Here is a 16,051-nt window from a genome sequence, read left to right as displayed (position 1 = left end):
GGGAGTAAATTGGGAACTGTGAATAGAGACCACTCTTTTGAGGAGCTTGCTGTATACAGCAGTAGAGAAGTAGAACCGTAGTTAAAGAGAAGTGTGGGAACAAGAGAACTTCCACTTAAGATGGACAGCATTTCAGCGTGTTGGTATGCCATGGGAATGACCCATTAGAGGGGGACATTTGAAGATGCAAACTGGGGGAGGGACAGGTGCTGAAGCAATAGTGCAGGCAAGAGGAGACGGGTCTAGTGCACAAGCACAAGCGATAACCTTAGGTAAGCGCATAGACGACCCATCCACCCTAACAGGAGGGAGAGCAGAATAGAACGGTAAAGACATAGATGCGTGGGCACATGAGGCCATGGGATCATACGTAAATGCTCATCTGGCAGTTTCTATTTTCTCAGTAAAATAGGAAGCAGATTCAGCAGCTGAGAGTGAGGATGAGGGAGGGTCTGCAGGTTTGGGAGAGACAGGAAAAGATGTGAAACAGTTGTTAGGATAGTGGGAAGCCTGAAATAAGGCAATGCAAGCCTGAAATAATGGGCATCACGAAGGGCTTGCATTGATCAGTTGTCATCTTCCTACTGTGGGCTTTGAACATTGTGGTGACAGGGGTGATGTCCACAGGTGTTTGCAGTAAAGGGAAGAAGAATATATTAATAGAAGCGAGCAGGTATTTAAAAGTGAGCTAAGTTGTTAAGATTTAAGACACAGAAAACCTGGTGCATGGCTCATGCCTGTAATCCCAGCACTTAGGGAGGCAGAGGTGAGAGAATTGCCTGGGCCCAGAGGTTTGAGATCAGCCTGGGAAACTTGGTGAGACCTCATTTCTACAATAAATCAAAAAATTAGCCTGGTGTGGTGGCTTGTGTGGTTCCAGCTACGTAAGAAAGCTGAGGCGAAAGGATCACCTGAGCCCAGCAGGTCGAGGCTGAAGTGTCTGTGAGCATGCCACTGCACTCTAGCTTGGCCAATAGAGTGAGACTCTGACTCAAAAAAAAAAAAAGAAAGAAAGAAAAGAAAAGAGACAGAAGAAAACAAAGGTCTATGTTCAAATATGAAAATTGCCTGAAACCTTAAAGACAAAAAAAGAGAGAGATAATTTGAGCATACTCTTAGAAAAAAAATCAGAAAATTTTTGAACTTAAAATGAAAAAGATCTTAGTGCTTTTCTTGTCTGAATTAACTTGACTACATTTGAAAATCGAAGGCCTAGAAAATTAAATGACTTGTCCAAGATCACAAACCTAGTGAGTGACAGACACAAGTCTAGACATGATTTCACTATCTTTATCCACTAGTCTTTCCTTCCTCACTTACTGCCAGAGTACAGTGAAGTTTCAGGCTGGCCCCTTTTCCCTCATTGCTGGGTCAGACCTTCCCTTCTCATAACCGATCCATCAGTTATCTTCTATCACAAAGTCCCCTTGTTATCGCGGAGTCACCCAGCTTTCTCCGAGTGCCTCAGCCAAGTGTTTTCTTCACTAAAGCTTCCAATCTAGTGTCTGGATTGAGAGCCCAGTCTCAGCAAAGTACGAGGTGGGCTTCACCTAAGAGGAGAAAAGGAGGGATTTTCTCCCCAAAATTCTACAGCGAGTTCTCTAGACTCATGAGACAGCACCGTGGTGTTCAGGTACCAACAATGAGGGTGTGGCATTCTCTTAGTCCTACTTTTCTCCTGGCCAAAGAGGAGCTCAAGAGATTTTTCAAGCCACAAGCCACATGTGCTCTTTGGACCAACAAACATCAAACCTTTGCATTAAAAAGAAAATGAGTCAGAACCAACAGGTTTGGGGACAGCCTGCAGCCTGTGTCCCATCTGAATACCATTTCAACACAACTGGTTAAAGCTCTTCAAATGATGGCTTTTGTTATCTATAAAATTAAGACTAAACCAGAGATCAAGGAATTTCAACTGGAAGCTATATCCTGTCTCCAGCCTCCCATCTTGGTGTAATTTAAGTGAGTTACAGGCCTCTTTAAATTCCCTTATTTAAAACAGATACTCATCCGAAAAGGCAGTCGATAAACATTTGGCACATCTTGATGAGCACTTCAACTGTCCTTCAAAGGCAGTGGAAACAACCTCAAAACCAGTTACGGATGCTCTCCTCCAAGAAGTCAATTAATCGGAATGAAGGGCTGCCTCTGGCTGAGTGTGTCCCTCTCCACTCTTTCATGTCCCCCAGTTGTCCTTTCTGGGGAACAGTAGTACAGTTCAGGTCATTTTTTTTTACATTTAGAGATTATTTAAATAGCATAGAGGCAAAGGGTGTTGGTGGGGACTAGGAGTTAACATATGCCACAAAGGGATAGTGTCTTAAGTTTGTCATTTGATTGAAATAAACAATTAAAAAATGAGAAGAAATCTGCATGCCTTGATATCCCCATATTCCGATGAAATACTGGGAATAAAAGCCCCTAAATAAAATAAACCTTTTAAATGAGACCTGCAAACTTCGTAAAAGATTAGAATGGATCAATCGGTAGCAAAATCAACTTAATCAACACATTACACGCCAGTACTAGAGGGCCAAGGATCAAAATGGAGCATATGTTAAAGAATTGATCATGTACAGTTTTGATTTTAAATATATCTATAGATCAATACCTAGATTATAGAGCTATACCTAGATATATATTTACATAGTCTTATCTCCATAAGTTTTGATACACAATTCTACATTCATAAATAAGGAAATATTTACAAATGTATTTATAAGTAAGGAAAATAACCATGGATGGGTAGACAATGATTACAGCAATTGTTTATAAGAGAGTAATGAAAAAATTAGAGACCACCCAATAATATCAGTGCATCCACATTATAAATTAAGCAACCATTAAAAGTGATGTTATAGAGCAATGACACAAGATAGTCTCAATATACAGAGTTTAAAAAGTAAAAACATTATACAAAGCAAAAACTTATACAGTGTATATACACTCCTAGAAAAGAATTAACCACCAAGGTGATGAATAGACCAGTGATAGAATTATAGAAGTTTTTTTCTTCTTTTGTCTATCCGTGCTTTCTTGACTTTCCTATGAGCATGGTTGTCATAGGTCAGGTTCCCTTGGGAAACACAGATGGAGATTTTTGTGCTCTTGGTCATATCCACATGGGAATACTCTCAGAAATAGTGACAAGGAGTGAGGGAAGCGGGCTCAAGCAAAGATGGAAGTTGAGCTGCAATTGCAAAAGAGATCTCAACAGATCCCATAGGGAGTTCCAAAACTGGGATTGCCCTTCAGAGGCTACAAAGGTGTGTCTTGCACCCTTATATTGACAAGCAATTAAATATAGGATACTTCAAGAAGGGGTATGACCTAGGAGAGGTAGTTCTCTTCAGCTGAGACAATACCTGGTGAAGAAATCAGCTGTGACCTATTTGCAGGTAGCATTGGCACAGCTGGAGAAATGAGTGCCTAAATCTTTAAGTGGATGTGGAAAAGCAGGTGGCATACCACAACATCTATGGGAGTACACCTTGTGCTACACAGATCAACTCCCTTTCTCTATTAAATTTACCCCATCTTTCTTTTTCTGGGGAAACTTACAAAATGATGGTTAACCAGACAAACAACTTACAAAATGATGGTTAACCAGACAGACAACAGTCCTAACCACTGCAGCTGGTCACGGAGCTGCAACTGACATTCTTCACCTTCGTCCTATATTTCCCAGTTTGATTCCCCCATACTCTCAGCTGATATCTCTGCTGATTTAGGTGGTTTGCTTGGCTGGAAGAAGGGAAGGGACTATCCTCAATCCTAGTCAAACTCCAAAGCCTTATCACCATGCCCTTCCAGGATACAACTGTGAATTTGCTCATCTACTAACAAAATAGAGCAGGGGAGTCCTAATAGACAACTCAGAGGACCCGCAGGTGTCTTTTCCCATATCTATACTGCCTCATGACCAGGATCCACCAGCCCTGCCACGAGTGACTCTTTTCCCTCATGACCAGAGTCCACCAGCCCTGCCACGAGTGACTCATCCTTACTGACCAAGGTCTACCAGCCCTGTCACGAGTGCCTCTTGTCCCTGCTGACCAGGGTCCATCAGCCCTGCCACGAGTGACTCTTTTCTTTGACTGATGGTCTCTTGATACTATAATCCTGCACTGGCTGATGGTGTGTAGGGCCACCCCTTTGTTCCTGAACCCATATATCACACCTATTAAGAATTCAGAACCACATGGTAGTCATTGCACTATTTAGTCATTGCTGTCTCCAGAAAGATGACACCCCATCCTTGCAAGGTATGGGCCCAAAGCTGGCACCTCAGCCACACTCTCAGAAGGCTGTTGCCTCCCACCACCTGACCAGCAGCTTCTGGGTGATGCTGTACGTGATAGAAGAGGATAATGCCACTCCCCCACCGCCACAGTCACACCTCCGTTGCTGTAAGTATGGTCCTTGGTTCAGTATGCTGCTTGGCAAGATTCTTCTGTGGATCAAACACTCGGTAAGCCCTCAGGGAGTGGAGCTGACTGAAGTCCTGTGGTCAGGAAAGGCACATTTATACCTAAAATATGTGTCAATCCTAATCGAGATCAATCCAATGTAGAAGGAGTCCAATATAACCACTTTGCATAAAGTGATTGGTGTTTCTCCTTGAGCCAGACCTTAAGGTTGTTTCTCTGTCAGTCCTTGTAGCAGTCATGTTGGACTTCTGGCAGCAGCAAAAGCTACATCAGTCTCAGTGAGTGGAAAGCCATATTCTTAAGTTTATGCATAGCCTTCATTTCTGCCACCATAGCTATTTTGTTCGTGCCGCCATGTGCCTGACCTGGGGTAGAAAATGACAAAGGGTGGGTAACGTCAACTTGCCAGGTCATTCCACTGACTTTATTCTTCATGGTAAATGTTCAAGAACACTAATATGCAGTACAAATCTCCTCCCATTTAATGTCCACCTGCAAAGTTTCATCCGCATTCCTCTGTCCCACGCCTGCTTGTTCCCAACAGTCTCATCATTCTCTTTCAGATCCTTGCCCACTTGCAGTGCCCACAAGTCAGTATGCATTCTTCCTCTGATCACTTCTTTTATCACACAAAGAGGAAGAGGGGCTGCACTCCCCAAAGCTGTGTTCACCATAAGGGTTTCTCCATACAGGTTCACGCACCAAAGCAACACAGCTACAACACAGCTTGGCTTTTTTTGTCAGCTGGTCGTGAGACCATATGTCTCTAATCCCAGGTATTTAAGGGGGAAAACTGTGCCACAGTGGTGGATTACACAAGCCACCAATTTATGCAGCCTCCGGCCCTACTCAAGCTCCGTCCCCAATGTTCTGCTTCCCATCTGGATTGTTACTGGGGATCCCGACTTACAACATGGTGGGTCTAATAGAACTCAGGTAAGGTTGATGATTCTGGCCACCTGAGCACTCAGAGTTCCATGATTAGGTGTAACTCTCTACCACAGATGGTATGGCTCTGCTTCAGAGCCCTAGGTGTCTACATTACCATGAACTCTGGAGGGTCAGTCTCTTTCCCCACTCAGTTCAAAGCATGGCTAGGATTGTGTGCCATATAGGCTGGCTGTTTTCTTGATGGCTTAAAGGCTTGGGTGTGGTAGCTAAGTTAATGAGCCTCTTCCGGATGGTTTAAACCTAAACGACACACTAGTGGACATGATTGTGTCTGGGAATCTAGATGTTGCAAACATCAAGCCAAATCAGAAGTTGGTGGTGGAAATAGTAGCATTCTGAGGTATTTCCAGAAAACGTATGCCGCAATCAGTAACCAGAAGAGCAGTAAGAGCACTGAAGCAATCATAATCAGTAATCGAGTCATGTGCTAAGTAATCACAATGTTCCATTACTTTATTTAATCTTCATAATAACCCTATGTGTGAAATTAGGTGCCATTTTTCTCATTTTTGTATCTGAAAGCTAGAGCATAGAAATATTAGATAATTTTCCCAAGTCACACGGCACAAGTGGCATAGTAGGGATTCAAAACATAAATTCACCTGACTCTAAAAGCTAGGTTCTTTTCCACAGTATTGTAACTACTCCTCAAATTATGAGATTCTCCCTGTGAAGTAATCTTTCAATATTTCTATTGATTCTTGGTTACCTCCCAGGGAAAGTTAGGATAGGTTATACAGAATGCTTAACATTTCTTTATAGCATCTCTAGATCAGAATCCATTTCAGATAGCCAAACATTTCTTCTAGCCGGTGTTATTTTGTGACCAGTTCCTACCATGGCAAGGTAACGTGGTGGCTGTCTTATGAGTTCATGTTATAATTTAGCTATAAAATGCATTTTATTGTGCATACATCGTGAAGTGCCAGCTGGAGCATTAGTCAGGATAAGCTAACAGCTATAACAAATAGTCCTCAAATCTCAGTTGCTTTATATAGTAAAAGTTTATTTCTTACTTACCCAAATTTTTGTGAGGATATTCCTTGATGGGCATCTCTTCTGAGTAGCTCTTTTCCAAGTGAAGACTCAGGTATCCAGTCTTATTTATTTATTTTTAGAGATGGGGGTCTCATTTTGTCATCCATGCTGGAGTGTAATGGTATAATCATAGCTCACTGCACCCTCAACCACCCAGGTTCCAGCAATCCTCCACCCTCAGCTGCCCAAATAGCTGGAACTATAGACAAACACCATCAGGCCCAGCTAATTTTTTTGATTTCTTGTAAAGGTGGGTTTTGCTATGTCGCCCAAGCTGGTAACAAACTCCTGGGCTCAAGCAATCCTCCTGCCTTGGCCTTCCTAAGTGCTGGGGTTATGGGCATGAGCCACCACATCCGGCCTCCTTTAGTCTTGTGAAGGCATAAATCTTTGTCCAGCTTCTCTAGGATGATCATGAAAGGCAAGGAGAGTTTGAGCAAGGCATATGGAATACTTAATCACCTTAGCCCCAAAGTGACATACAGTATTTTCATTCATAGCCCGTTGGCCAGAACTTATCACACAACTACACCAAAATTCAACAGACCTGGGAGATGGAGTCCTCAGTTGGACAGCTGCAACTTAGTCACAACTCGACATAACAGAAGGAGGGTCCATGTCTCTGGCAGTCACTGTTTCGGCCACAGTTAGTATCTGCAGATTTGAATTTGTGAAAAGCTTATAAAAAGCAAGGATACTCAAATAGTTTATTTACTGAAGGGCACTACTACCATAGCTAGTTATGATATGAATTAATATGTTGTTCCATGCATTTTATTACATGAATTAATCAGCCTGTAGTGGATTGAATGGTGCCCCCTGCCCCAAAATATATGTCCACCTAGAACCCATGAATATGACCAAATTTTGGAAAAGAGTCTTTACAGATAAAATTGAGCTAAAGATCTTTAGATGATATTTTGCTAGATTAGCTGGGTAGACCTTATATCCAAGGACAACTTTCATTTAAAAAGATAGAAGATGGCCGGGCTCGGTGGCTCAGCCTGTAATCCCACGCTTTGGGAGGCCGAGGTGAGTGGATGGCCTGAGCCCGCGGGTTCAAGACCCACCTGGGCAACTTGGCAAGACCTCGTCTCTACAATAAATCAAAAAATTAGCCAGGTGTGGTAGCGCACACCTGTAGTTCCAGCTACTCGGAAGGCTGAGGCGGAAGGATCGCTGGAGCCCAGTAGGTAGAGGCTGCAGTGGCTGGGAGCAGCCACTGCACTCCAGTCTGGGTGACAGAGTGAGTTAGACTCCAACTCAAAAAAAAAAAAGGTAGAAAACAAACAGAGAAGAAGACCATCTACAGTTGGAAGGAGAGATTGGAGTGATAAGACTGCAAGCCAAGGGGTGTCTGAAGCCACTACAAGTTAGAAGAGGCGAGAAAGGGTTCTCCCCCAGAGTCTTCAAAAGAAGCAGAGCCCAGATGACAACTTGACCTTGGACTTCCAGCCTCCAGAATTGTGAGAGAATACATTTCTATTGTTTTAAGCCACCAAGTTTGTGTTAATTTGTAATGGCAGTCATAGGAAACTAATACACAGTCTAAAGAGAAATGCTATGGATTGAACTGTGTTCCTTTAATATGTATGTGTTGAAGCCCTAATCTGATAGGACTGGTATCTGTATAAGGAGACACACAAGGGTGCATGCACACAGAGAAAAGGCCACATCAGAAAACAGCAAGAAGATAGCCACCTACAAGCTAATGAGAGGGAGGCCTCAGGATAAACCACCCCTCAGTCTTATACTTCCAGCACCCAGAACCATGAGAAGCAAATTTCTGTTGTTTAAGCCACAAGATTGTGGTATTCTTTTTTTTTTTTTTGACTTGGAATCTCACTCTCTGTTGCCCAGGCTGTAATACAGTGGCACACTCACGGCCACCCCAGCTTCGACCTGCTGAGCTCTGGCGATCCTTCCACCTCAGCTTTCCAAATAGCTGGAACTACAGTCACATGCTACCACACCTGGCTAATTTATTTATCTATTTATTGTAGAGATGAGGTCTTGCCAGGTTGCCTGGGCTGGTCTTGAACCCTCAGGCTTAGGCAATCCACTCACCTTGGCCTCCCAAATTGCTGGGATTACAGGCTGAGCCATCGATCCAGGCTAGACTGTAGTATTCTTTTATGATAGCCCTAGGAAACCAAGACAAGGTATGACAGAGAAATTTTCTAGAGGTAAAACTTCTTTATTTTATTTATTTTTTATTTTTCATAGAGATGAGGGTCTCACTATGTTGCCCAGGCTGGTCTTGAACTCCTGACCTCAAATGATCCTTCCACCTTGGCCTTCCAAAGTGCTGGGATTAAAGGCATGAGCCACTGAGCCCAGGCAGGTGTAAAACTTTTAGTAAAGAGTCAGAAGGTTCAGGATGTCCACACTCGAGCCAGTACTTCTAATTCAATAAGCAAACAAATGTATCCACAAGTCAAGAGCATGTGTGGTCCAGGCTTCTTACCTATGATAGGCGTTTAGCATAGTACCTGGTATGGTGTAAACACTATATCCTCAATTTTAAGATGAGCATTTTATTTTTTCATTTCTGAGACAGAAAATACACAATCAATAAGTATATATTCCCTTATAATCTATATTTTTCAGTGAAAAACATTTTATTTAAAAAGGAAATTTAAATCCCAAAGTTACCAATTAAAATACAATATGTAGATTTTAGATTAGTAAAACAATATAAATAGTTTCAGCTTACATGAAAAATTAAAAACTTTAAAAAATGCTCTCCTTTTAAAAATTTATCTTAGAATAAAGTAACAGCTTTCTTGGTCATTATGCAATTAAAGAAAATCTTTTGATTGTCAAACATTGCATTATAAAGCAATTAGCACAGTTGGCAGAAAATGTTGATTCTTAAGATTCATCTCAGCCAGGCATGGTGGTGCATGGCTGGGAGTGATAGCTCACGGTTATACTCCCAGCACTATGGGAGGCCAAAGTCGGAGGACTGCTTGAGTCCATGAGTTTGAGAACAGTCTGGACAGCAGACTGAGATCTCATCTTTCCCGCTCCCAAAAATAAATAAATAAAATTTAAACAATTAGCCGGCCGAGGTGGTGCTCCCCTGTTGTCCCAATTACTCAGAAGGCTGAGGCAGAAGGATTACTTGAGCCCAGGAGATAAAGCAGCAATCATGCCACCGCACTTCAGCCTAGACAACAGAGTAGATTCTGACTCAAAAAAAAAAAAAAATTTATCTTACAACTATTGAATTTCTGGCAAGTGGGACTTTGGATTTGATTTTTAAATATAATTCCAAGTTGAATTTTAAGTTGATGATCCAGCAAAAATACCCAGTCTACAGTTCAGAAATCATTCATATAAAGCAGAGAAAAAGGAAGTTAGAGCATTTTGAAAGCATATGTACAAATTTCACTCACATAGCAAACAAAAAAAATTATGGACATGAAAAGCATAGAAGTGTTTAAGCATGACAGCAGTAAGAACGCTTCCTGAATTCTGTATATTTCTTTGTCTACCTAACTACACCTCTAATAATTATGACTTAATGTTACATACACATACATATATGTTTATACATACATACATAATCTATTTTTAAATGGTGGCTTTTCTTAACTTTGATGCCTCTTATAACCAAGAAGATACAGTATATATACAAGAACAATATTAAGCACGGCACATGCTATATTTCACTTAACCTTCCCAACAGTCCTAAGATCCGCGTGCTATAGGGGAGCACTGGAAGCAGGGTACACCAGCTCCTGAGGACTGACTGATGGTGCTTGTTTCCTCCCAACTCAGGCTGGCAACTTGAAATCATCTCTCAGCTTACCACTAGACCGGGCGCTGTTATTATCCCTACCATGTCAATGAGGACGCAGAGTCTGAATAACCTGCCCTAGTTAATGCTAAGTAGCAGATCTCAGATTTCAACCCAGGTACATCCGATTCCCAAAGCACAGACTTTCAATGTCATTGCCAGGCTGCCACCCTCTTGAATATGGTATTTAACGTAAAGCTGTAGTGGTAATCCTGGAATGTCTTAAGTACCATAATAACAGCAAGGTTTCTTTTGTCCAATTAACCACATTTTGCAAATTATACTGATCTTCTACCATTTGGCGTCCATGACAAAAAGTAAAAGTCATTACTAGGTAAAATGGAAGTGAATTTGCCAAATTATATGGGCACCTGTCACATAATTAGACATAATACATGTAAATAAAGATGTTAATGAGATACCTAATAATAGCACCCAGAGGCTTGCCATTATCAAAAGGTATAACCCAACAATGTAAATTCTTTACTCTTTAAATAAGAACCATATTTAAAGTCATACAGTACATATAATACATAATCAATAGTAATGCACTCTTTAATTGAGATCTTTCTCTTCACCTTTCTACCACGTTTGGATTACGGTTGTTATTCAGGAATGTGTAAACTATGGAATCAGGTGGGAATTCTCTCTCTTTTTTTGGTGGTGAGGGAGACAGAATGTAATTTAACTTTATTTCTACTTCCAAAGATCAGCAACTTTACAACTGTAAGCAACGGAGGAATTTGCTTAAATGCCTGCAGATACTGATTTTGAATAAAAGCTAAAGGAAAAAGCTGCTTCAAGGGGACATAAAACTCCTCAAAAAGCCAGAAAATAAACTACATCTACTTTTCTTGCAGCTCACAGATATTCATAGTTTCAAGAGTATTTGACAAAGGAAAGGAAAGAAAAAAAAATACTAGATTCTTTCTCCCTATTCACTAAAGTTGATGGGGATAAACAGTTCCCAGTCACTCAATCACCTTCATGAACCTAAGAAAAAGCATTTGTCTCTAAACATCAGAGAGAGAGAAAGGAAAGACAAAGTCTGTGATCCTATGACTGCCCCCTTATGAAACCCTGCAGATTCTAGCTTATTTCCAAATCTCTGGTTATGTGACAGAAGTGAAGATCTGCCTCCCTCCCTCCCTTTTCCCCTTTCTCCCTCCCTTCTTTCCTTCTTTCCTCCCTTTCCCCCCTCCCTCCCTTCTTCCTTCTCTCACTCTTGTTTCTCTTTCTTTTTTCTTTTTCTTTCCTTCCTTCCTTCCTCTCTCCTTCCCTCCCTCCGTTCCTCCCTCCTTCCCCCTCCTTCACTGCTTTCTTTCTTGCTTTTTATTTTTCTTCCTTCTCTCTCTCTCTCTCTCTCTCTCTCTCTCTCTCTCTCTCTCTCTCTCTCTCTTTCTAACTTAAGCAAACTGGTAAGAGGGAGAGTGGGAAAAAATGCTTGTTATACAATGGACCAAAAATAATGCTCGAAACAGGACAGAGAACTTAGGGTCATCAGCACTTCTAGCTAATTTCCCATCTTTTCCCCACTCTGGATTCTTAAAGATTTCTTGAAATGAAAACAAAGGAATCCAACCAAAACCAACATTTTGATGAGTAAAGTGTAAATGAATGAGAAACAGATGAACTTGGTTTTCCCAGGGGTCTATAAGGGCAAGGTGCTTGGGGCAAAATGCACTGGGGGCTCACTGGCAAATCCTTTGCTCTGTTAACAAATCCTAAATGCAGCCAAAGTTCATGCACCCACATCTCCACACACTGGCATGACTCAGAATGAAGGATCTTGGTGCCAAAGAAGCAGGCTTTGGAGACCCCCGGGACATTGTTTGGCACCTCACAAATAATATTTTATAGGTGCCAAAGACAGTTGCAGATCTCACATGTGCAGCCAGAAGTTTTCGTTCAAGAACCCAGCAATTTAGGCTTTGATCAGAAACCACAGATTGGTGTAAACATTTCTCTTGCCACGTTTTATGATATTTCGGCTTTGCATGGATCCTCCTGGTCTTATGATCCCCAAGTGTTCTTCAGACATCTGCTGCCAGGGCATCTCTCTCTCAGGCTTCAGGTGAAAAAACACGCAGAAGGGGGCAGAGAGTGAAGTGCCGAAGGGCATTCGCCAGGTCAGAGGGAATGAACTCCTCTTTGTGCATCCAGGCCAAGCCTGCTCCTGTCTCTCCTTGGTCTTAGCATCTCACTGCTGTCTTCAAATCATGTACATATCAAATTGCAGCTCAAGAATGCATTTTTGGTTTTTTGTTTGGGGGAAGTATAAGCCCCCAAACCACAGATTATTTGAAAATCATCCAAGCTGATTTTAAAATTTTTGAAAATAATTGACTTGGCAATCCTGAGACCCAGGACTGGCCATTTGGCCAAAGTCACGTTCCCTTCAGAGCAAATTCTACGATTAATGGGCCACATCGTCCCTTGCTTAACGCAATATGAGCGGCCAGCTGCCGGGAACGCTGTGCGGTCTTCCCATGTAAACGCCACGGAGATCATCACCATCAGGAGGTCATAAAACTGATTGATTATAAACACAGCTCTCATTTGTTTACAGCTTACATTTTTGGGATCGTGGTAATTAGCACATTAGCCATCTCTCAGGGCGAGGGCTCACAGGGTCTGGGAGAGAGCCTTTCGAGAAAATAAAGCCAGGAGGGGACCACAAAACCTTCACAAAGCAAGCACTGGCCTTGACCAGAAGCAGACGGGGAAAGTGCTGGCTCTGCTGAGGGCAGGATAGTCGGCAACACCTACACGGGGTCACCCGAATAGGAGGGCATTTGACTCTCAATGGCAACTTCTTCTAACATAAGGTAACATTGGAAAAATCCAAGAAGTGTGAGAAATGTGCGGGCGATGTCCTCTGTGGGGAGCCTGCAGTTGCTGGGGTCTCTTAAGAATCCTTCCCTTTCTCTCAGGTCAACAAAGGCAGATAAAGATCACCCTTGCTAGTGGTAACTGGTACTTCATCTCTTTTCATTTTAGTTCAAATAAACCCTTTCAGTCTTATAAAGATGTGGCTTCTCAAACACTCAGGGAACGTGACCAGCTGGGCTGTCTTCCCTGGATTGGATTCTCTTAGCTCCTGCCATGTCCAGTTTTGCTCTGAGTCTTCCATTGAGGCAGGTTTTATTTAGACAGCTGTGGTCATCAAATTGGTGCAGATTGTTTAATTAGTCAACCAAGCCTCTTGGGTAAGTGAGTTTTCCACATTAGCCACTATGAAAAATCCAGAGAGCCTAAAAAGCTTCCTAAATCATTAAAAGGATATCCTTTGAAAGGATATTTGCTTATGATTTTGGTTGTTAGACTAATCTGAGAACTAGCCTTTTTTTAAAAAAATGTTTTAGCCAATTCCTAACTCTTGTTACTTAGCATGAGATTCTTTTCGGTATCTTAAGTGATGAACTGTGAACTAACCAAGAGCTCTGAACCAAATATGGAACATTGAAGATCATTCATTTCATGCCACATTCGTGGTCAGCAATTCAGATTTCATTTTCCATTCATAAGATCATTGTAACAGTTAATGCGCAGACTGATTTTTACCATTTTCAAAGTTCTTGTACCTATAGTATCTCCTTTGATCTTCATAGAAACGCCATGAGGTTGGGCAAGAATCACGATATCTGTATTTCATAAATTAGGAAATAGACTGCGAACTGACCTGTCCCAGATACTAAAGCAGTAAAGTGGTGAATCTTCCCATTTGAAATTTATTTTGTTGACCCACCTCTCACTATTTGTGGATGTTTTCATCTAAAGACTATTCCTTTGAAGTCATTGATTTGTCTTCTTTCCAAACTTTGTTTTTGTGTGTGTGTTTAATAGTGGCATTTCTTTATATTAAAGAAAAATAGTCCAAATGCCCAAGAACACTTATGCTTAACACTTGGCACCCCGTGGTACACATATAAGTGAACACAACAGGCTGCTGAGCAACACTGGACTTAAATGAAGGTATTCTGGGGATATGGGTATGATTAACTGTAACTTTTTATGAATACATAAGGAAAAAGTCACTGGATGAAAAGGATAGTAAAGATTTATTTTGTAATATCTCCCCCCTTTCTCCCTCTAGCAAAACCCTAAAAGACATATGTTTTAACTTGGACCCCCGCCCCCTGAGCAAACTTCTCTGCTCACTGATGGCATGGTCTCTGTTAGGCCAAAATGACTACTCTCCGCACCAGGCAGTTACAACACACCGCACCACAGCCCTGCTGGTTCAGAGGAACAGCCTTGGGCCTGTGGCTTGATAGTCTTGATCCCAATCTGGTTCCAGCTTCAGGAGCCCAACCCCTGCCTTGGGCTACCTGAGGCTTTTTAAACAGCACCAGCACTTGTAGCTGGTTTGAACCCTATGTGCCATCACCTACTAGATTTTAGCTCTGGGTTATTAAACTACTTTTCAATTCAAAAAAAGAAAGGCTGGGCATGGTAGCTCAAGCCTGTAATCCCAGCACTTTGGGAGGCCGAGGCAAGAGGACTGCCTGAGCTCGGGGGTTCGAGACCAGCCTGGGCAACTTGGTGAGTCCTCATTTCTACAATATATTAGAAAATTAGCTGGGTATGGTAGTGTGCGCCTGTAGTTCCAGCTACTTGGAAAGCTGAAACAGAAGGATAGCCTGAGCCTAGTGGGTCAGTGCTGGGGTGGTTGTGAGCATGCCACTGCACTCCAGCCTGGGAGACAAAGTGAGACTCTGACTAAAAAAAAAAAAAATTAAAAATTAAAAAAAGAGAGAAGAAACTTATCAGAATAAGGCCATTCTGGGAATGTTCTTAGCCACCCCATTCAGCTTTTGGCTGATATATGAAACTATAAATAATAAATATCAGCTTTCTGCAAGGTCTGAGGCTAAACCAGCAGCTTCTGGGGTTTAGTCTACAGTGTTCAGAAAGACAAGTGGCCTAAAGAGCCAGACCAGTGACTAGTTCCAGTGGCCTCTGCAGATGAGGCTTCATCCATCACCAGCAGACAGACCCATAGTATCCAGCACCAGTTCTTGGGCCTTCCCTCCCTAAATTTCCTAAGCAGGATGCTTGTAAGGGGAGCAGCCAGTATTTCTGTTGGAGGATGGCTGTGGCACTTTCCAGGGCACAGCCTGGACAAATGACACCAAACTTTCCAGGCACAGATATATCAACCACAGTCGAGCCAAGGCGACACTCAGGACTTTGGCCGTCCCCGAGGGGTCCTCCATCAGTGAACAAGGACAAGTGAGGCCAGGGTTCTTGGAGCTCCTCAACATTCAGAGAACCACCCCAGGAGCTGAGGGTGGCACAGGTGAGAGTAAGAGTTCCCCCACACACCTGGGTCAAGACTTGCATAAAGGCATGATCAGGATTCCAGATACCTATAAGGAGAGGAAAAGGGGCTGTGTTGCCCTCCTCCAAGCCTTCCCCCGCCAGGGTCACTGGTCCAGGTCACAGGTCTTTCAGGAGTTCCTCGGGTACTCGCACATGGCAATACCTGTAGACCGCAGCCACATGGCCTGGGCACACAGCCAGTGGCTGGGCCTTGCTGTGGTCCTTGAGCAGCTGGCCAGCAGGCCAGGCTGCCCAGCGTCTCCATGGGGATGGCCCCCGCGCCTCCATCCAGCCTTGTGGCCTGCATGGCCCAGCTCCCTGGGAGCCCGCGGGCCTCCCGGCTCAGCCGCATGGGGCCGCCACCACGGTCCGCATTCCCCTGCCCCAACGCCCTTTCCACACTTTAGCCACCAGAATAGAATAGAAGAGGTGGCAGCTAATTTCTTTGTGGTGCAGAGAAGTAGCTGCAAATACTAATCCAATGATCTTTAGGCATTTCGCC

At 42.8% G+C, this 16,051-nt stretch overlaps 1 pseudogene; it reads right to left on the bottom strand.

The window, feature by feature from the left end:
* Positions 1 to 15,207: 15,207 nt before the first annotated feature.
* LOC103258551 lies at positions 15,208 to 15,837 on the bottom strand (annotated as a pseudogene).
* Between the last annotated feature and the right edge of the window lie 214 nt (positions 15,838 to 16,051).

The sequence above is a fragment of the Carlito syrichta genome, unplaced genomic scaffold, assembly GCF_000164805.1.
Source record: "Carlito syrichta isolate Samal-C Ts95f unplaced genomic scaffold, Tarsius_syrichta-2.0.1 Scaffold302284, whole genome shotgun sequence".
Classification (NCBI taxonomy): domain Eukaryota; kingdom Metazoa; phylum Chordata; class Mammalia; order Primates; family Tarsiidae; genus Carlito; species Carlito syrichta.
The sequence above is the reverse complement of the archived record's forward strand: the minus strand, read 5'-3'. Positions and strand labels throughout refer to the sequence as shown.